Source organism: Neomonachus schauinslandi, chromosome 3 (genome assembly GCF_002201575.2).
Source record: "Neomonachus schauinslandi chromosome 3, ASM220157v2, whole genome shotgun sequence".
NCBI classification, from domain to species: Eukaryota; Metazoa; Chordata; class Mammalia; order Carnivora; family Phocidae; genus Neomonachus; species Neomonachus schauinslandi.
Window position 1 is genome coordinate 84629203 of NC_058405.1, and position 22463 is coordinate 84651665.

Here is a 22463-nt window from a genome sequence, read left to right on the forward strand (position 1 = left end):
TGGTGCGGCCGCTGGGTGCGGCGTTCAGGGGTCGCGCGGCGTGCGGCGGCGACGAGGACCACGACCGGCAGGCCGGGCACCTCCAGCCGCGGAGTAGCCGCTCCCGCCCCTTCTCCGGCCTCTGGCGGCGCCCTGCCCACGGCTTCCTCCTTTCCTGCTCAGCTTCGCGCGGGCCTCGGGGCCGCGGCGGCGAGAAGTACCGAGGGGCGCCGAGAGGCCCCGGCCGGCCGCGGCGGTCCACGCGCCCTCCACCCGGCGCGGGCTCCATGTGAAGGAGGGATCCGGCCCGCGCTAGACTCCTCGCGCGCCCCTCCGGCCCCCGGGGGCCCGCGGCCTCCCCCGACCGGGGGGCGCGGTGACAGACCGCGCGGGGGCGGAGGGGCGGGCTCGGAGGCGGTGGCAGCCCCTCCTCGGGCCTGCGGCTCCCTACGTCCCCGCGGAGCGGCCGGTACGTGCCTGTGTTTGTGTGGGGCGGGGGCCGCGGTGGGCCTGTGCGCAGCTCCCGAGGCTGGGATTTCGCTAGGTGCTTGTCCTGCGCCGGGTGGACAGATCTCGGGGTTCTCGCATCCTTTCCTGAACCCCAGGTCTGAGCGAAGTAGACTGCTGGGCTGTGTAGCTGTCAGACACGTACTCTGCAGGGATTTTAGAAGGAAGATTGCAGCTGGTCCCTGGGAGAAGAAATGTTATATGCAGTAAGCGAAAAAGTGCTTGTCTTTGCACTGTCACACTGTGATAATCTATTGATTGGGGGGTTGATTTTTCCGTCTAGCTTTAGCTAGCACTTACGGTGCGGCGGGCAGTTGTCTTGCATTGTCTGCCTTCATCTCAGCACAATGAGGTCGGTACGTGTCTCCCCATTTTACAGATGAAAAATTGAGTCTCGGAGAGATTAGGGAAATTGCCCAAGGTCATGCAGCTGGTAATCCGGGAAGCCTTGATTCTAATATGATGTCTTTTCTGTAGGACTGTATTTTTGAGTCTTGAAAAAATAAATATGTGAGGAAAATTAGAATAGTTGGAGAGTTTCTTCCTGGGAGTAAAATTCTAAACATCATTGGTAGATGTAGTTTTGTACCTCGCGTAGGCTGTTCGATGTGTTTTGCTGCAGCCTAGCCAAATCATTTTCTTGGCTTTTTTTCTTCTTTTTAAAAATTACTTTTAAAAGGTGGCGCAGGGCACCTTTACCCTTTTGCAGTAGGACAGAACAGAAAACAAATTTCACTTTCATTAAGAGAAGAAATGTAATAAAGACTAACACTATTAAAAAAGATGACACAAAAAAGAAGAAATATAATTGGTAAAATGCATATTTCCTGAAAAGTTACAATTTTACTTGTGCAGTTTATTCTTGACACATACAGGGAACTCGCAGTTGGATTATTAGCTTGAGATTTCCTTATTGCAAAACTTGTTGCTGAATTATGTGGCAATGGCTGAACATACTTAGTAATTGGTGCAATCTTATGCAATATTTCTAAATTGTCAAAATTAGTGTGTAGAATATCGTAGAAAGTTACCTTTTAATGGTGTGATTTTTTTCCCTTTCATTTGTGTGTGGTGACTGGTAAGTGTTTATAAACTAAAATTTGTCATTTTAGCATTGGCCTTTATTATTTCTTTGATTATGGTTAGTGAAAAAGAAAATATTTCTCTTTACAGAAGAAAATATTGATAGGTTCCTTTGAGTAGTCGAGGCTTCATGTATAGTTGCAAATGTTTAAGAAATGTACTGATGCCCAATTACACTATTCTCTAATTTTCTCCAGTACATTATCAGGTTTAAGAAAATTTGTAGTTGAATGTTTTTGTATTGTCTTTAGAGAAAAGGTCAAATTATAGAGTTGACAAATGGTTGGTTCATAGATTGATTTGTTGTTTGGTTAAAATGTGAACTATGTTGATTCCTGTTGATTTATGTTGAGTGTGATCTCATAGAATGGGTATCTTGGCACGATCTCCATGTGTCTCTTTTGAGAGAAGTAGCTGTTAAAGGCTTATTTTTAAAAATTGGATTACATTATGGACTCAGTCTATTAATGGATCTTTCATTTTTAGTTCACCTTCCTGCTACCAAAGCGGTAAACTGTATTTAATAGATCCTGTATTAAAGTGAAGTCTTGTTAGGGTCATGACAGCTTTGGTTTTGGGTGGATCTTTTTTTTTTCCCCTTGTAGAATTGGAGTTCTCTGGGCCCCTCAACACTCTCCCCCAACTTTTTTTATTATGAAACAATTTCAAGCGTATAGGAAATTGCTAATAGAGTGAACATCCTTATCATGATCCTCTAGATTCGGTATTTGTTGACATCTTGTTGTATTTGCTTTATCTGTAAATATGTGTGTATTATTTTTGGCTCAGCCATTTGAAACTAAGCTGTAAACATTATGACACTTATCCTAAATATGTCAGCATACATTTCCAAAGATGGACATTTCCTAACATAGCCAAAATACCATTATTGTTAATTTTTTTAGTTCATATTTTCTAATCAGTAATTGATAGTTTCTTAATTGATAATTCCTTAATGTAATCTAACATTCATATTTAAATCTCCCTATTTATACTGTTTGGTCTTTTATGGTTTTTTTACACCCAGCCACACCAAACCAAGATACAGGGTTTATTCACTGCGTTTGGTTAAGTCTCTTTGATCTCTTTGAATCTAGAACAGTTTTACCTCCCCTTTTTAAAATGAGGTTGCCTTTTTTTTTTTTTAAAGAGATCAAGCCAGGGACGCCTGGGTGGCTCAGTCGGTTAAGCGTCTGCCTTCAGCTCAGGTCATGATCCCAGGGTCCTGGGATCGAGTCCCGCATCGGGCTCCCTGCTCTGCGGGGAGCCTGCTTCTCCCTCTGCCTCTCTCTCTATCTCTCATGAATAAATAAAAAATCTTTAAAAGAGATCAAGCCAGTTGTCTTATAAAATGAGTCACATTTTCTATTTGTCTGATTTTTTCCCCCCTTCATGGTGTCATTTAGTGTGTTCCTCTATTCCCCTGTATTAACTATAAACTAGCTTTAAAGGCTTGATTAATTTCAAATTAAATATTTTGGCAAGACTAACCCTTAAGTGATACTGTGTAGTTCATATTGCTTCCCATCAGGTCATATACTGTCAAGTCCCATTATTTGTGATGCTGAGTTTGATCACTTGGTAATGGGGGTTAAGGTAAGGTATATTTTCCCCACTGCAATTAGCAATCTGTGGCATGATAAATTAGCACTGTAGTGCTAGCTGTTCTCCAATAATCTGTCACTGAATAGTTGTAGCATATATTGCTGACCCTTGTTAGGCTAACTTTTGATAATTTCAGTGAAAATCGCAGGAATTATAAAATATCCTATACAGCTATATTAGATTCTGATTTTGTGGGTTTTAAAATTTTGTAATTATGAATTCAAGGTATCTCCTGTTATGAATTAAAAAAAAAAAATCTGGCTTGTGAAAAATGGGAAAAACTCAATGCCTGTCTTTTCCTGGAATCTCACTGAAGGAGTGCGTTTAAGTTTTTCTTAGCCATTATTTGTTGACAAATAACTAGAAATATAATAAAGGAAGAATGGATTCACTAAAAAGCAATTTGAGAAAACTGTCTATTTTCTGGTATAATGCAAGGAGCACTGGATTGAGGGTCAGAAGATCTAAATTCTTTTTTTTTTTTTTAAAGATTTATTTATTTATTTGACAGAGAGAGACACAGCGAGAGAGGGAACACAAGCGGGGGAGTGGGAGAGGGAGAAGCAGGCTTCCCGCGGAGCAGGGAGCCCGATGCGGGGCTCGATCCCAGGACCCTGGGATCATGACCTGAGCCGAAGGCAGACGCTTAACGACTGAGCCACCCAGGTGCCCCCAGAAGATCTAAATTCTAATTGTAATTCTACCACTATGTGAAGTTTAAGAATTAAAAATTTTAAATTAAAATTTTAACATCACTCAGTGTTCTCATTCCATAATGATCAAGTTAGTAAACATTTGTGAATTTCTTTTTATTGAAATATAATTGACACACAGTATTCTATTAGTTTTAGGTCTATATCATTGTTATTCAGTATTTTTATACATTACAGAATGATCTCCACAATTAGTCTAGATACCATTGCTCACCTTACAAATTTATTATAATATTATTGGCTATATTCTCTATGTGGTATATTACATTCCTGTGACTTACTTATTTTATGAATACTATGATTTCTGATAATGAGGTATGTTGGCTACATTTAGAGGTGAACCTCATTTTAATTCAGGTAGAAATAAATCAAATATATGTAATATAAAATTGAGTTTATTTCCCAATTAATTAACTGACATTTAATAGGTTTTTTAAAAAATTATTTTTTAAAAAAAATTTTAAAATTTAAAAATTTTAAAAAAAAATAATTTTTTAAAAAATTATTTTTAGGTTACTGTTTCAAAGAAGGTTTCATAATAGGGTTTACTTAAGTAACACATTCTCTTATTAAAAAATATGATTTAGGGGTGCCTGTGTGACTCAGTTGGTTAGGCGTCCAACTCTTGATTTCTTCTCTGGTTGTCTGCTTGGGATTCTCTCTCTCTCTCCCCCTCTTCCCCTTCCTTTCCCCTCCCCCACTGCTGGTGGGTGCTTGCAGGCATGAGTGCTCTCTCTTCTCTCTTTAAAATAAATAATCTTTTTAAAAAATAGGATTTAATTCATTAAACAGTTTACATGAAGTTTTTTCGCACATTTCTTTTGTAAGTCAGAACGAACTGTATATATTGAAATAAAGACTCTTTCCCCTTATTCTCCAGTGTTGTGTGAGGTATATAGCTCTCTGTCTGTACACATGTTTATAAGAAACGTGTCTGTATAGTTTTGTGTTTTTTGCCTTGTACATCCCTGGGATTTATTGGGAACATTGGTTGACTGCATTTTTTGTGATGTTAATTATGGATTGGCTTTGTAACGTATTTTGTATTGTTGTCTTTATTGTTACTTAACTCTCAGATTGTTGCTTAATTTTTTTGTTACACTTTGTCTTCCCAACTGACAGGATAGGATAGAATCTTTGGAGTCCTTCTTCTCACTTGCACGCAGCCTTTCTTACAAGTGCTCAAGAGTGTTTTGTTTGAGATTCATAGTACCATAAATTTTATAAGCACTGTGTGGTTTATAAACTTTGGGAGGTTTTTCTAAAGGTAATTTTTCCCATTTGTGCAGTTAGTCATTTGGAGTTTAATTAATAATGACTAATTAAAATAATAGTTTAAGATATGATTTTATCAGCATTCTTTGGTAATTCCCAAATTAGGTCCCCTCATCACCACTACCTCAGAATGCTCCTCAAGCACACTGCACCTGCCTCTACCAGGGTACTCACCACATTGTGCTGTAATTATTTCCCCATCCTCCACTAGGAAGTTAGCTCTTTCAAGGACAGAGGCAGTGTTTTGTTGATTTTGGTGCACCTAGGACAATGCCTGGAGCCAAATGTTTATTGAATAAATACAGAATTGATAGACAGAAGGGACGTCTTTTTATAGTGTCCTAAGATTCTTAAAAGGTGGTGCCTACCAAATCACTAATCATTTACAAAATGTTTCTTCTTAATTTGCTGGTTGAGTTTTCTTTGTTCTCTTTTGTGGTATTGTTTATTTAGCAAATTTAAGCACTTTCTACATTATGGGCACTGATTTAAGTACTATGCTAAAGATACTCATTTAATCCCTGTTAACAACCAAATGAATTAGTTACTGTTATTATACTCCTATTACAGATTAGGGAACTGAAGCAGAGACGTGAGTAATTTGCCCATGTTCACACTTCTTGTGCTTGGTGGAGGTGAAACTTGAATGCAGGCAGCCTAGCTCCACAATCTGTGCTCTTAACAATCGCACCATTGTTGCCTCTCTGCTTTATCAGGGCAACCAGAAAATTAGATTTGCTTTGCCAGAGTACTGTCATTACCATTCATGGAGTGCCTACTATGTGCCAGGATGGGGAGGGCACTTCAGAAGGCCTTGAAGAGGAGGCAGTACTAAACTGAGTTAACAAAATTAGTAAACTCTACAGATTAACTGACTGTGATTATAATGTTTATTGAAAAAAATTAAAAACAGAAAAGGTAAAGAAGAAAACATTAATAATCAGTTAAGAGTATGTACTTGGGAGTCAGACCTGAATGTGAGTCCCAGCTCTGTGGTTTAACCTTTCTATACCTCACTTATCTGTAAAATAGAGATAATAGTACTTAACTCATAGGTTTGTCATGAGGTTTACATGAGATAATATGTTTAGTATAGTGCCTTGCATATAAAAAGTGTTCAAAAAACATTTATCAGCATTGTAAAAATCTCCCATAGTTCACTTAGGTTATATCTATTTTAATGTATATAGAAACCATTCTCTTTGATGTGATTAAGACTGGTGGTGTTTAGTTTAATTTTTTAAATATATAAGGGGAATTAAAAATGACACATTTTTACTTTAAATATTTTATTTAAAAAAATGGATATGTAAAGACGTCTGAGTTATGTGATCCATCTAGAATTGTATGATTATTCCCCTTAGTCTTTTACAGTTTTTTCACCTATGCCCACTTTCACAACAGTGTTTTTTTGAAACTAGCCTTTGAGTCTTTCTAAACACTCAACTTCATTTTCATAGAAACAAAAATTCTATTCACATTCACAATTTCATTGGCTTATACAATATTTGAACTATATAATTATAACAAGCACATAAACATGTTTGATTCTTGGTAAATTGATGAGTGCAGAAATGTACTGGTTTGGTAAAAAATGAGCTTAATTAATATCAAATGTTCAGCATTTTATCAGAAGACATTATAGAGAGGTAGAGAGTGTTGGTTAATTTGCCAAGTTGGTTTGTTAAGGAGGTTGGATAAGAGAAAATGTTGATTCCTTGCCTTCTATTTCTGAGTTTATGGATGTATGTATTATACAGATACTTAAATGAATAGGGAATGTAGATTGAAAGCTAATAGTCATAATATCTCAATTTTACCTCAGTTCTTTAAGGTTTTTTTTTTCCCCCCCAATCTGTGTCTTTGCTTTTTCTTTGTATTATGGTTCTTTGGCAGTGTGTATAGTTTTCAGATTTTCATTCTCCATTCTTCATATTTGTCATCATCTCTCAGTATTTTCATCTCTGTTATTTTACTTTGCATCCTAGGAGAGCTGCTTGTGTTTGACACAGTGTGGCTGTAAACCACATTCACAGTTCTGCTCTTTTGCCCTCCAGTGTGTACTAAAAAATATTTTTCATCTCATGAGTATTTTAATTCTATAGTTGAATTTCTATTATCTTAGTAATCCTTGGTCTTTCCCATTTTTTTCCCCTCTCATCCTTGTTTTGCATCTAAAGGTCTTTCCTTTAACTTTCATTTATATTTCATAAGGGCATGTCTTCTGGCATTGAGGATATCCCACAATTTTCTACAAATTTCAGACTGTATCTTGGGAGGAAGAAGTAACATTTGAATGTCTTTTACATGCCAGAGGCTTTACACACACTAATTTTACAGTAACCATGGTAGACCATATTCTCATTTTACAGGCAAAGAAATTGAGGCTTAGAGGTGTTAAGAATCTTGTTCATAGTCACATAGTACAGTTGGGGATTGTGCATGGCTCTTCTATTTAGAGCAAGGGGTCCTTAGCTTTCTCTCTGCCTCCACATTATTTGCAGGAAGCATTCCCCTTGGAAGTATCTTCAATGGAATCTCCTGGGGGTAGGGCCAGCATAGTTTTTGGAAAACACACTCAATACAGATATTATTCTTATCTCTCATTCTTTATAATTGCTAAATCAGAGAGGTCTGATAAATATTTGGGCAAACCTGAATGATTTCTTTGTTTGTGTTAGGCACAATTTTCAGTGGAATGAGAATAAACTGGTCCATTTTAAGTGAATGGTATGGGAAGTATGTTAATTTTTCTGGTATCTAGGAGAAGTGATATGAGAGAGCTTAATGTACTTGGTCAGAGAATTGATGAAATTTCTTGAATGAACATGAGGAATTTCCAGTGTAATTTTTAAATTAAGTTTTAGACTATCATTCTGAATAGGCTATGAATAGTAACCCTCAAACTCAGGGGCTTAAAACAACAAAGATTTATTTTTTGCTCATGGTGTGTGTTCATTGAGGGTCAGTTGGCCTGCTTCTGCTCAACATTGTCATCCTTAGTTTGAATTCCACTTTGGATCCTTACTTTGGGACCTCACTTGGGAGCAGCCACTATCTGGAACATAACTGGTTGCCATAGGTAAAGGAAAAATACACTCTAGTGTGTTTTTCCTTTATATTGTGCTTCCTGGGAAGGAAAAATCTTTTTCTTTATCCTTCTAGGTTCTTTGATAAATTGTCATAAGACTGATAAACTGAATTGAATTACATATGTACGGGAGCCCCATAAGAATATGAGACCCACAGGTAGTCAGGCGGTTGAGGCTTATATGCTGTCTTGAGCAGAGGAGAAGGGGTAGGGGTCTGGGACCTCAAAGTGGGGGAGGAAGACAACAATTTATGGGAGGATGGGAAGAGCCAATGTTTGGTAAACATGTTTGCCGTGCTTTGTGGAGACATTGGGACAGAGGGGAATTTGATCTCCAGGTTCTGCTAGTTCTCTTGCAGTTACCATGCTGCCCCATATTCTTTGTAGTTATCTCTGGTGATAGTTTAGATAGACAAGACCCTCTATCTAAATTCTTTTAGGCAGTTAAGGGGAGGTAAAAAGCTCTTCCTGAATCTTTTGGGCCTTGATTGACTTCAGTTCAAACTAATCCACATGCCAAAGTGGCATATTTGGAGGGGGCATGTTCTGAACCCCTTCACACTTAACACTTTGACACCTCTTGTCACCAGAAATCTGTATGTGGGAGGGGTTTCCACACCTTAAACAATTCTGTAATATCCAGCCAAAGATATTGTCAGATCCCGCAGATTAAGACTGCCTTCCCTTCAGACCTGGTGGCAAGGCTAGGTAGTTGCCTATGCTTCAGACCAATGGGCTGTAAATCAGAGGTTCCCATCTTTGGGATTTTTTGTGTTCAATTACTTTGCTACAGCAACTCACAGAATTCTGGAAAATACTAGATTACTGGTTTATTATAAAAGGATATAACCCAGAAACAAGCAGGTGGAAGAGATGCATAGGGCAATGTTTGGGAAAAGGAGGGGGCCATGGAGCTTTCATCCTTACTTCCAGTGTGCCACTTTTCCAACACCTCTGGGTGTCTACCAACCTGGAAGTTCTCCCAACCCCATCCTCTTTGGTTTTTAATGTAGGCTTCTTACCTAGGCACGTTGATTAAATCAGTTGGCCATTGGTAGTTGAGCTTAATCTCCAGCCCCTTTCCCCTCCCTAAAAGCCATGGGAAGGAGCTCAAAGTTCCAATCCTCTAATCACATGGTTCCCCTTGGCAACCAGCTTTCATCACTAGGCGCTTTTCAAAAGTCATCTCATTAATATAAACTGAGATGTGGCTTAAAGCTATTCGTTATGAATAACAAAAGACACCTACATTATTCTAGTTACACCTGTAATGAGCATATCATAAAGCACGAACTTGTTGAATCACTATATTGTTCACCTGAAATTAAGGTAACATTGCATGTCAACTATACTTCAATTAAAAAAAAGAAAAAAGACCTGGTTTTTCTGAGCTCTTTGCCAGAAATGGGGACAAAGACCAGATACATATTTTTTATTATAAATTACAATCTCACACCAGGACAGAAGGAAAATACAATGTGTGAAAGCATACTCTGGCTTTTTAAAGCTTTTACCTCGGAGAAACGTTCACCACTTCCACCCACATGTATTGGCCAGAGGAAGTCTTATGGCTGTACCTGAGTTGAACAGGGTGAGAAAGTTCAATATTTCCAAATACCCAGAAGGAGAACATCAAGTATTTGTGAACAGCCCTACCACAGAAACAGCACTGTGGAAAACTGTTCAAAAATTATTTTTGGAAATTATTAATAGGAGCCAGTGGGTAAAGTATGACTTGATTTTTTTTTTTATAAGTCTTTGGGAACAGATCTACAGCTTAAAATGAAGTCAGTTTGTAATTGTTTCTATGCTATTATTTAATAATTGCTAAATGTTCTCAAGTCATACTGTATTTTAGATTTGATCTAAAGATGCTTAATTATCATTATTTGGTAAGTTTGTGATTACTGTAATTAAGTTTGACTGACTTGACTGCATTTTAATGGTATTTGTGGAGGTTTTTTGTTTTTTTTTAAGATTTATTTATTTTAGAGCGCGTGCGGGAGGGGGTGTGGAGGGGCAGAGGGAGAGAGAGAGAATCTCAAGCAGACTCTGAGCTGAGTACGGAGCCTGATGTGGGGCTTGATCCCAGGATCCTGAGATCACCACCTGAGCCTAAATCAAGAGTGGGGCGCCTAATCGACTAAGCCACCCAGGCGCCGCTCCCCTTTTATAAAGTAGGCCTCCTGCCTAGCGTGGAGCCCAACTTGGGGCTTGAACTCATGACCCTAAGTTCAAGATCTGAGCTGAGATCAAGAGTCAGATGCTTAGCTGACTGAGCCACCCAGGCACCCCTGTGGAGTTTTAATACAAAATATTTTGGTTTTTTATTTTAATACAATAAGGAAATGAGACTAATGGCCTCTGATTTAATTTAAGGAGAGATTAACATCATGATATATGTGGTGGCTTTAATGTATTTTTAAATCAGTTTAGACATTTAAAAATAGCCTGTGGACTCCTTTTTAAAATTAATAATAGGGGAGGGGGGAGGGATGGCGGAAGAGTAGGGGACCCTATTTCAACTGGTCCCCGGAATTGAGCTGGATAACTACCAGACCACTCTGAGCACCCACGAAACCAGCCTGAGATGTAAGAAGATCTGGATCTCAACAACAAAATATCGCAGGCGGTTGGTTTTGAGGTACGAAGCGGAGAGCCGTGATCCTGCGGGCAGATATCGGAGGATAAACGGAGACGGGAGGGTGCCTGGATGTGGGGATCCTACACCGCCGGTGAGTGACAGCCTCGCGCGCTGCGGATGGGGTACAGACTTGCAGACCGGTAGTGTCGGGAAAGAACTTTAGGGCAGCCCCCGGGGTGGAAAACCAGACTGGCGGGGTCGCGCGCACGCGAACCGCAGGCCCCCTGGACAGAAACCGGAGCGACGGTCGCACGCACACGAACTGCAGCCTCTGAGACGGAAACCCGGTGCGCTGGGGTCGCGCCGGTGAACTGCAACCCCCGGGGGTGGAAACCCCAAGTGGTGGAGTCACGCAGGCGCGAATTGGGAGCGGCTGGCGGTTTGAGAAGCACAAGGGGCAGAGACGTGCCCCGACCTGGAGGCAAGACTGGGAGCGCTGCCGAGGGGCACACTACCCAGGACGCTTCAGTTTATAGCAGCACGGACAGAAACGGAGACAGTGTGGCCTGGAGAGCTCACTGAAGAACAGAGTGCGGTCTCTCTGCTCTGAGGCAGAGGGTTGGAAACGGTCTCTTCTGCTCTGACTCAGGGAAGAGAGGCGGAAAGCCGCCAGGGAAAGGCGCCAGAGAACAAAAGCCCCAAAGACTGATTCCCACTGAGCCCGTCCCCCACCACAGGGGCGCAGGGCAACTCCGCCCAAACAGAGTTGCCTGAGTAACAGTGCGGCAGGCCCCTCCCGCAGAAGACAGGCTGGGAAAACAAGAGACCAGCAGCCCTAAGGTCCCAAGAAAACAGGTGCATCTTGCTTGGGTTCTGGTCAATAATTTCGACTCTATACATTCCCTCAAACACCCATCAACAGAATGACTAGGAGGAGGAACCCCCAAAATAGAAAAGACTCAGAGATTATGACTTATGCTCCAGATTTACAAATGGATACAGATATAACCAAGATGTCAGAGATGGAATTCAGGCTAGCAATTGTGAAGACAATGGCTAGAATGGAGAAATCAATTAATGGCAACATAGAGCCACTAAGGACAGAAATGAAAGGTGAATTGGCAGAACTTAAAAATGCTATCAATGAGATCCAATCCAATCTAGATAATCTAACAGCTAGGGTAACTGAGACAGAAGAGAGAATAAGCGATCTGGAAGACAGTATAATAGATAAAAAGGGAAAAGAGGAGGCCAGGGAAAAACAACTCAGAATCCATGAAAATAGAATCAGAGAAATAAGTGACACCATGAAGCATTCCAGTGTCAGAATAATTGGAATCCCAGAGGGAGTGGAGAGAGAGAGAGGGCTAGAAGATGTATTTGAGCAAATCGTAGCTGAGAACTTCCCTAATCTGGGGAATGAAACAAACATTCGCGTCCTAGAGGCAGAGAGGACCCCTCCTAAGATCAAGAAAAACAGGCCAACACCCCGGCATGTAATAGTAAAACTTGCAAATCTTAGAACGAAGGAAACCATCTTAAGGGCAGTTAGGGGGAAGAGATTCCTTACGTACAGAAGGAGGAACATCAGAATAATGTCAGACCTATCCACAGAGACCTGGCAAGCCAGAAAGGCCTGGCAAGACATATTCAGAGTACTAAATGAGAAGAACATGCAGCCAAGAATACTTTATCTGGCAAGGCTTTCATTTAGAATGGATGGAGAGATGCAGAGCTTCCACGACCGGCAGAAGTTGAAAGAAATGTGACCACTAAGCTGGCCCTGCAAGAAATATTAAGGGGGGTTCTATAAAAGGAGAAAGACCCCAAGAGTGATCTACAACAGAAATTTACAGGGACGGTATATAAAAACAATGTCTTCACAGGCAACATGATGACAATTAATTCATATCTTTCAATAATCACTCTCAACGTGAATGGCCTAAACGCTCCCATAAAATGGCCCAGGGTTGCAGATTGGATAAACAGACAGGACCCATCCATATACTGTCTACAAGAGACTCATTTTGAACCTAAAGATACATCCAGACTGAAAGTGAAGGGATGGAGATGTATCTTCCATGCCAGCGGACCTCAAAAGAAAGCTGGGGTAGCAATTCTTATATCAGACAAATTTGATTTTAAACTAAAGTCTGTAATAAGAGACACAGAAGGACACTATATCATTCTTAAAGGGTCTATCCAACAAGAAGATCTAGCAATTGTAAATATCTATGCCCCCAACATGGGAGCAGCCATCTATATAAGCTAACTGTTAGCCAAAATAAAGAGTCATACTGATAACAATACGTTAATTGTAGGAGACCTCCATACTCCACTCTCAGCAATGGACAGATCATCTAAGTAGAAAATCAACAAGGAAACAAGAGCTTTGAATGATACATTGGACCAGATGGACCTCATAGATACTTACAGAACATTCCACCCTAAAACAACAGAATACTCATTCTTCTCGAGCGCACATGGAACTTTCTCCAGAATAGACCACATACTGGGTCACAAATCAGGTCTCAACCGATACCAAAAGATTGAGATTATTCCCTAGATATTCTCAGACCACAATGATCTAAAACTGGAACTCAATCACAGGAAAAAATTTGGCAGAAATTCAAACACTTGGAAGCTAAAGACCACTCTGCTCAAGAATGTTTGGGTCAACCAAGAAATCAAAGAAGAACTTAAACAATTCATGGAAATCAATGAGAACAAAAACACATCGGTCCAAAACCTATGGGATACTGCAAAGGCGGTCCTAAGGGGGAAATACATAGCCATCCAAGCCTCACTCAAAAAAATAGAAAAATCCCGAATTCACCAACTAACTCTACACCTTAAAGAACTAGAGAAAAAGCAACAAACGATGCCTAAGCCACCCATTAGAAGAGAAATAATTAAAATTAGAGCAGAAATCAATGAATTAGAAACCAGAAACACAGTAGATCAGATCAACAAAACTAGAAGTTGGTTCTTTGAAAGAATTAATAAGATTGATAAACCACTGGCCAGACTTATCCAAAAGAAGAAAGGACCCAAATTAATAAAATTATGAATGAAAGGGGAGAGATCACGACTAACACCAAGGAAATAGAAACAATTATTAGAAATTATTATCAACAACTATATGCCAATAAACTGAGCAATCTGAATGAAATGGAGGCCTTCCTGGAAACCTACAAGCTGCCAAGACTGAAGCAGGAAGAAATTGACAACCTGAGTAGGCCAATAACCAGTAACGAGATTGAAGCAGTGATCAAAAACGTCCCCAAAAACAAGAGTCCAGGGCCTGATGGATTCCCTGGGAGTTCTACCAAACTTTCAAAGAAGAAATAATACCTATTCTACTGAAGCTGTTTCAAAAAATAGAAACAGAAGGAAAACTTCCAGACTCATTCTATGAGGCCAGCATTACCTTAATCCCCAAACCAGGCAAAGACCCCATCAAAAAGGAGAATTTCAGACCGATATCCCTGATGAATATGGATTCCAAAATCCTCAACAAAATCCTAGCTAATAGGATCCAACAATACATTAAAAGGATCATCCACCACGACCAAGTGGGATTTAGCCCCGGGATGCAAGAGTGGTTCAACATTCGCAAATCAATCAATGTGATAGAACACATTAATAAGAGGAGGGAGAAGAACCATATGGTCCTCTCAATTGATGCAGAAAAAGCATTTGACAAAATACAACATCCTTTCCTGATTAAAACTCTCCAGAGAATAGGGATAGAGGGAACATTCCTCAAGCTCATAAAATCCATCTATGAAAAACCCACAGTGAATATCCTCAATGGGGAAAAGCTGAGAGCCTTTCCCTTAAGATCAGGAACATGTCAAGGGTGCCCACTCTCACCACTGTTGTTCAACATAGTACTAGAAGTCCTAGCAACAGCAATCAGACAACAAAAAGAAATAAAAGGTATTCAAATTGGCAAAGAAGAAGTCAAACTCTCTCTTTTCGCAGACGACATGATACTTTATGTGGAAAACCCAAAAGACTCCACCCCCAAATTACTAGAACTCATCCAGCAATTCAGTAATGTGGCAGGATACAAAATCAATGCACAGAAATCAGTTGCTTTCTTATACACTAACAACGCAATTGTAGAAAGAGAAATTAAAGAAACGATTCCATTTGCAATAGCACCAAAAACCATAAGATACCTCGGAATAAACCTGACCAAAGAGGTAAAGGATCTATACTCTAGGAACTACAAAACACTCATGAAAGAAATTAAAGAAGACACAAAAAGATGGAAAAATATTCCATGCTCATGGATCGGAAGAATAAACATTGTTAAAATGTCTATGCTACCCAGAGCAATCTATACCTTCAATGCCATCCCGATCAAAATTCCAATGACATATTTCAAAGTGCTGGAACAAACAATCCTAAAATTTGTATGGAATCAGAAAAGACCCCGAATCGCCAAGGAGATGTTGAAAAAGAAAAACAAAGCTGGGGGCATCACATTGCCCGATTTCAAGCTGTATTACAAATCAGTGATCACCAAGACAGCATGGTACTGGCACAAAAACAGACATACAGACCAATGGAACAGAATAGAGAACCCAGATATGGACCCTCAACTCTGTGGTCAAATAATCTTTGACAAAGCAGGAAAAAACATGCAATGGAAAAAAGACAGTCTCTTCAATAAATGGTGCTGGGAAAATTGGACAGCCACATGCAGAAGAATGAAACTCAACCATTCTCTAACACCACTCACAAAGATAAACTCAAAGTGGATGAAAGACCTCAATGTGAGACAGGAATCCATCCAAATCCTAGAGGAGAACATAGGCAGTAACCTCTTTGACATTGGCCACAGCAACTTCTTTCAAGATACATCTCCAAAAGCTAGTGAAACAAAAGCAAAAATGAACTTTTGGGACTGCATCAAGATAAAAAGCTTCTGCACAGCAAAGGAAACAGTCAACAAAACAAAGAGGCAACCCACAGAATGGGAGAAGATATTTGCAAATGACACTACAGATAAAGGGCTGGTATCCAAAATCTATAAAGAACTTCTCAAACTCAACACCCAAAAAACAAATAATCAAGTCAAAAAGTGGGCAGAAGAGATGAACAGACACTTCTCTGAAGAAGACATACAAATGGCTAACAGACACATGAAAAAATGTTCATCATTAGCCATCAGGGAAATCCAAATCAAAACCACACTGAGATACCACCTTACACCAGTTAGAATGGCCAAAATGGACAGGGAAAGAAACAAATGTTGGAGAGGTTGTGGAGAAAGGGGAACCCTCTTACACTGTTGGTGGGAATGCAAGTTGGTACAGCCACTTTGGAAAACAGTGTGGAGGTGCCTCAAAAATTTAAAAATAGAGCTACCTTATGACCCAGCAATTGCACTCCTGGGTATTTACCCCAAAGACACAGATGTAGTGAAAAGAAGGGCCATATGCACCCCAATGTTCATAGCAGCAATGTCCGCAATAGCCAAACTGTGGAAAGAGCCGAGATGCCCTTCAACAGATGAATGGATAAAGAAGATGTGGTCCATATATACAATGGAATATTACTCAGCCATCAGAAAAGATGAATACCCAACTTTTACATCAACATGGATGGGACTGGAGGAGATTATGCTAAGTGAAATAAGTCAAGCAGAGAATGTCAATTATCATATGGTTTCCCTTATTTGTGGAACATAAGGAATAACATGGAGGACATTAAGAGAAGGAAGGGAAAAATGGGCGGGGGGAATTGGAGGGAGAAATGAACCATGAGAGACTATGGACCTGAGAAACAAATAGGGTTTTAGAGAGGAGGGGGGATTGGTTAGCCCGGTGATGGGTATTAAGGAGGGCAAGTACTGCATGGAGCACTGGGTGTTATATGAGAACAATGGATCGTGGATCACTACATCAAAAACTAATAATGTATGGTGACTAACATAACATAATAAAATTAAAAACTCCAAAATATTAATATTTTATTATATGACATAATATATAAGAAGAGTACATCAAACTATATATAAAATTTCTGAGTTGCTTAGACACTATAGGGAAACAAAAGAAGTAGAAGGTAGCTGAGCCTTAGTGTTGATAAAAATCTACTTTGAGAGATGGTATGATGTTAACTATCTAGTCTGTAAGGAGTACATGGCTGCATTCTAACAACTTCACCCCTAAACCATGTCCCTGTTTATATAATCTTGTCTCATGATTTGGGAAAGGGTAGATTAGTTATGCGGTCTGAGATCATGTAATGTATATTATTAATTAGTATTACAGAGTTTGCCCTGTAGTCATGGACTGTTGCATACTGTACTGTTGAGAGGTTTATTCAGGGATGTGCCAGAGGGATTTCTTGCCTAGAGTTTTTCTGAAGGGAGTACCACAAACTGCATTCCATACTGTTTGTTGAACACTGATGGTAGGTGGAAAGCCTTCAGTCTTAAATCTGACATTAATTAGAAATAGACTGGAACATTTCTGAATTTGAAAAAGTTGCTCTAGGTGATTTTTAAGGACCTGTCTAGCCTGTGAGACCCATAACATAATAGAAAATAGTAGAGAGTCAAAAGAGATTGAAGTTCTCCTGCTTGAGGGGGTTGTTAAGATGACAGTAGTCCAGGGAAGATTTGTTATAGGGCAGCATTTGGAGGCTAAATAACTCTGTTTAAGTGTGACTAATTTGTCAGACTAAGATATCTTAAAGTTGTTTTGTAGCCAGATACCTTGCATTGAGCTTGACGTATAGTAGGCTTTCAGTAAAATGCTTGTTGAAAGAGTGAATGAATAACTTCAGAACTAATGTGATAGAAATCAGAATCATTTGTGGACAGTTTAGTGATAAAATCCAGGATAGTAAACATTGAGCCCTAGAAAGTAACAAAGAACTGAAGTATTCTCATGTTATGAACAGGGAACCAAGACTTTGGAATACTATAGCTGAAAAGAGAGGGAAGATCTTTTTGTAAAAGGAACAAAAAAATATTGGAAAAGTTGTACATTCAGTCTCTAATGCCCATTAGAAATTTTTAAATAATTTAGGGATATATTTGGATAAGCCCAAAATGATTACATAAAAAAAATGAAGCTTCCCTACTTCCCAGTTGAAAAACATTTGGGACAAACCACACATTAACAAATATTTTTCTTCTCAGAATTCTTCCATATCCTTGTTCTTTGTTTCTCCATCTTCACATCTCCAACCAGAGCATAGAAGTACCTTAAGTATTCTTAGCTTATTTTGTTCTTAGTTAATAAATTGATACTGACATGTTAATCTGATGCCCACTCTAATGTTTTCTGTCATTTAAATCTTGCTTTTTTGTAAATGGGATGATCAAATAGGGAGATACGGTTTCTTTTTTCTTTCTTTCTTTTTTTTTTAAGATTTTATTTGAGAGTGAGTGAGAGAATGAGCCTGAGCATGAGCGTGGGGGTGGGGCGTGGGAGGGAGAGGGAGAAGCAGGTTCCCTGCTGAGCAGGGAGTCCTGACTCAGGGCTCAGATCATGACCTGAGCTGAAGACAGATCCTTAACTGACTGAGCCACCCAGGTGCCCCACGATTTCTTTAGAATAAGGGACACTTCAGCCTGTTTGGAAGCAAGGATGGGCAGTGTAGAACTATAAAAGAAGGCTTGATTGGAGGCTGTGAAAAGACCAAGTGGCCTAGATTTGGTTATGCCGGAAGATTTCAGAAGGAAAGTTTGCAGAGATTTCTTGGTCATTGGATTGGGAGGAGGCTTGGGGCAGCTGGTAGAGCATGTGACTCTTTAAATTCAGTTAATTAACATATAGTGTATTATTAGTTTCAGAGGTGGAGTTCGGTGATTCATCAGTTTGTATAATACCCAGTGCTCATTACATCAAGCATGTGATTCCTGATCTTGGGGTTGTTCGTTTGAACCCCATGTTGGGTGTAGAGATTACTTAAAAATTAAAAAAAAAAAAAAAGATTGGGAGGGGGTTCGAGTAGTTGCATTAGTTAGGGTTCAATCAGAGAAGGAGAAGTGCTATATTATGGAATAAGGGATTTATGAAAGGAGTAAAACCTTACACAGTTATGGGAGAAACTCAGAAATCAGAGTCTGTAAGGGGGAATTGGCAGATCAAAGTGAGTCATGAGGCGTTCTGAAGCAGTGGTGCAATGGGTAAGTGAGAATGTAGATAAATCTGAGGAGTCTGGTATGCCAGGTGCTGGAGTACAGCCATAAAGTAGAGCTGGTAGAGAGTCTGTGGAAAGCTGTTGCCTCTGCATAGCTACCTCTTCTGTGTTTTTCAGTCAAGTTTTTGGTGGTGAACCTGCGGGTGCTGTTTGGTCAGCGAGGTGCAATCAGGAAGAGCTGTATGCAGAGCAGGGGAGAGCAGAAACATGGTGGAATCTGCTGGCAACTCTGTGCCTGTTTATCTAACCCTGATCTTCAGAGTAATTTCCTCCTTTGGCCAACTCTAACCTGGAGCCATATGGGAAGAGGATTCTGGGAAATGTAGTTTAAACTTAACCAAGTTGGCATAGTACAGACTGCCACAGCAGGTGAGTGTGGGGTGGGTGGGGAACTACAGTGTGGGATGTGATTGTGGTGACAGTGATACTTTATAGATCTAGGTTCATTCTACTATGAGAGCAAGTTCTTTAAATTCTCCAAGGCTTTTTCCATCTCTCTGAAATGGGGAGCTAATATCTACCTCATGGGAGTGTTCTAAAGATTAAGTGAAATGTTTGAAAGCATTTAGCAGAGTGTAAGCACAGTGCAAGCTATTATAAATAGTAGCTTTTATTAAGAGTAGTAATTAGTAGTGAGAAGGGAAAAGTATATTTTGAAAGGGGAGGGGTGAAGTGCAGGGAAGAGAGATGGATGGTGAGAAGAATAAAGTAGAAGACATGGTTCCTGTATTTGAGAATGTTGTAGTCTGGCTGCAGGGAACTCATGTAGACACATAGGTGATTTAGGAAGCTATTCTAGGAAGTAATATCCTTTAAGAAAGATGGTTCTTTGTCATGGTGAGTGGAGAGACAGCAAGTGCTGTCATTTTAGTGTAGTTTAGGTTAAGTGGTAATATATGTGAAATGCCTAGCATACATAGAGAGGATAATTATTTTCCACTTCTGTCATTTATAGAGGGAAAGATGACCAGGTGAGGACAATAGGGAAGGTTTAAACTGAGTCTCTAAAAGATGGTTTGGACAGGTAGAAAAAAGGGAGGAAGCATTTCAGACAGAAGAAATAAAAGGTGGGCATCAACAAGACATGTAGTACTTCATTAGCACAGCTCAGTACCTGTTGATTCCTACTGTTTGCTTTTGGTAATCTATTTGTAATTTCTAGAGATTGTCTCTGTTTGCTCCTGCTTGAGTCAGTTGCCTACCTCTAGGCCATCAGTTTAGTGAGGGGTGTGGGACCACACTGTGCTAGTTTGGTGACACTCAGTAATTCAGTGGGTGATTGGAGGTGGGGATGGTCAAAGGGACAAGTTTCCAGAAGGCCACTATGATGGCTAAATAACTTCAGTCACTCCCTTTGTTGTAGTTGTTTCCTATTATAATTCTACCTTGCCCCCCCCCCTTTTTTTTTTCCTTAGCACAAGCAGGGTGGGAGTGGTGGGGTGGGCAGGGAGGGGTAGAGAGAGAGGGGGAGAGAGAATCTTAACACAGAGCTCAACGCGGGGCTTGATCTCAGGACCCTGAGATCATGACCTGAGCCGAAACTAGGAGTCTGGATGCTTAACTGACTGAGCCACCCAGGCGCCCAGTAATTCTACCTTGTCCTCTTCAGTTCCTCGAATTAAGCATTTTAATCTTGTTTCATACAATTAATATTTGTTTAGGTTTACCACATTTGCCAGGTTTTTTTTTTTTGGCTAGCATTTGTTCTCCTGGAATCACTTTCTTTTTTCTTGAAGTATATCCTTTAGAAGTTCCTTAATTAAGGATCTTTTGGTGGTAAATTATAATTGTCAGAAATCTTTAGCTCTTGTTCTTGAATAATATTTTAGTTGTACATGAAAATCTAAATTGGCAGTTATTTTTCCCTCGCATTTTGAAGATACTATTCCATTTAGTTTTCTGCCATATAATCGGACATAAAGGGCTGTATGGATGTTTTATTAGTGATAATGTATTTTATTGTGTTGTTAGTATATAATTGACTTTTGAATGGAAATATTTGTGTTGGTTTTCTTTTTCTTACTATTTTAATTTAAAAATTCACCGAGTAATGGGGTGCTTGGGTGGCTCAATTGGTTGGGTGTCCAGCTCTTGGTTTCAGCTCAGGTCATGATCTCAGGGTCAGGGGATTGAGCCCAATGATGGGCTCCAGGCTCGGTGGTGAGTTGGCTTGGGATTCTTTTCCTCTGGTTCTCCCTTTGCCCCTCTCCTGCACGTGCACTCTCTCTCAAATAAATAAATAATTTTTTTTAAAGATTTGTTTATTTGAGGGGCGCCTGGGTGGCTCAGTCGGTTAAGCGGCTGACTTCGGCTCAGGTCATGATCCTGGGGTCCTGGGATCGAGCCCCACGTCCGGCTCCCTGCTCAGTGGGGAGCCTGCTTCTCCCTCTCCCTCTGCCTGCCGCTCTGCCTACTTGTGCTCTCTATCTCTCTGTCAAATAAATAAATAAAAATCTTAAAAAAAAAAAAAAGATTAAAAAAAAAAAGATTTGTTTATTTGAGAGAGAGAGATTGAGAGAGTGTGTGAGCATGCAAGTGAGGGTGGGGCAGAGGGAGAGGAGAGAGAATCCTGAGCAGACTCTGGCTGAGTGTGGAGCCTGACCTGGGGCTTGATCTTGCAACCCACAATATCACAACCTGAGCCAAAACCAAGAGTATGTTGCCCAGCTGACTGAGCCACCCAGGCACCCCTAAATAAATCTTAAAAAAAAAAATTCACTGAATATTTATTGAAAATCTTAGGAATATCAAAGGGATGAGTAAAATAAGCCTTTAAGCAATTTGTATTATAGTTTTATAATACACAGTTGTTCACATGCAGTTTCTAAAATTTTTCACATGCACAGTTTCTAAACTTGTTTACATGCACAGTTTCTAAAATTTTTGACTACCTTCTCTGTTTTAGCACTGAAGATAGATAAACTGGTCATTATTTCTATAATTCTAGAGCTTCATTTTGGTGAAAGGGAGGCATACACTTTAGGGTGACTATACAACTTATTATCCAAAGTATGCTACTTTTAAAGATTTTTTATTTATTTATTTGAGAGACAGAGAATGAGAGACAGAGAGCACGAGAGGGAAGGGGATCAGAGGGAGAAGCAGACCCCCCGCTGAGCAGGGAGCCCGATGCGGGACTCGATCCCGGGACTCCAGGATCATGACCTGAGCTGAAGGCAGTCGCTTAACCAACTGAGCCACCCAGGCGCCCCAAAGTATGCTACTTTTGAGAGTGAAAGGAGACTGTCTTTTTTTTTTTTTTTAAGATTTTATTTATTTATTTGACAGAGAGAGAGCACAAGTAGGCAGAGTGGTAGACAGAGGGAGAAGGAGAAGCAGGCTCCCTGCTGAGCAGGGAGCCCGATGTGGGGCTCGATCCCAGGACCCTGGGATCGTGACCTGAGCCGAAGGCAGACGCTTAACGACTGAGCCACCTAGGCGCCCCGAAAGGAGA

At 40.2% G+C, this 22463-nt stretch overlaps 1 protein-coding gene across 1 annotated transcript in view; it reads left to right on the forward strand.

Moving 5' to 3' along the window:
- Nucleotides 1-352: 352 nt before the first annotated feature.
- Nucleotides 353-22463, forward strand: part of MAP3K2 (mitogen-activated protein kinase kinase kinase 2) — an 85246-nt gene continuing 63135 nt past the window's right edge. Inside the window, exon 1 of the mRNA XM_044913246.1 lies at nucleotides 353-448. The gene's annotated coding sequence lies outside the window, so the exon portion shown is untranslated. The remainder of the gene's footprint in view (nucleotides 449-22463) is intronic.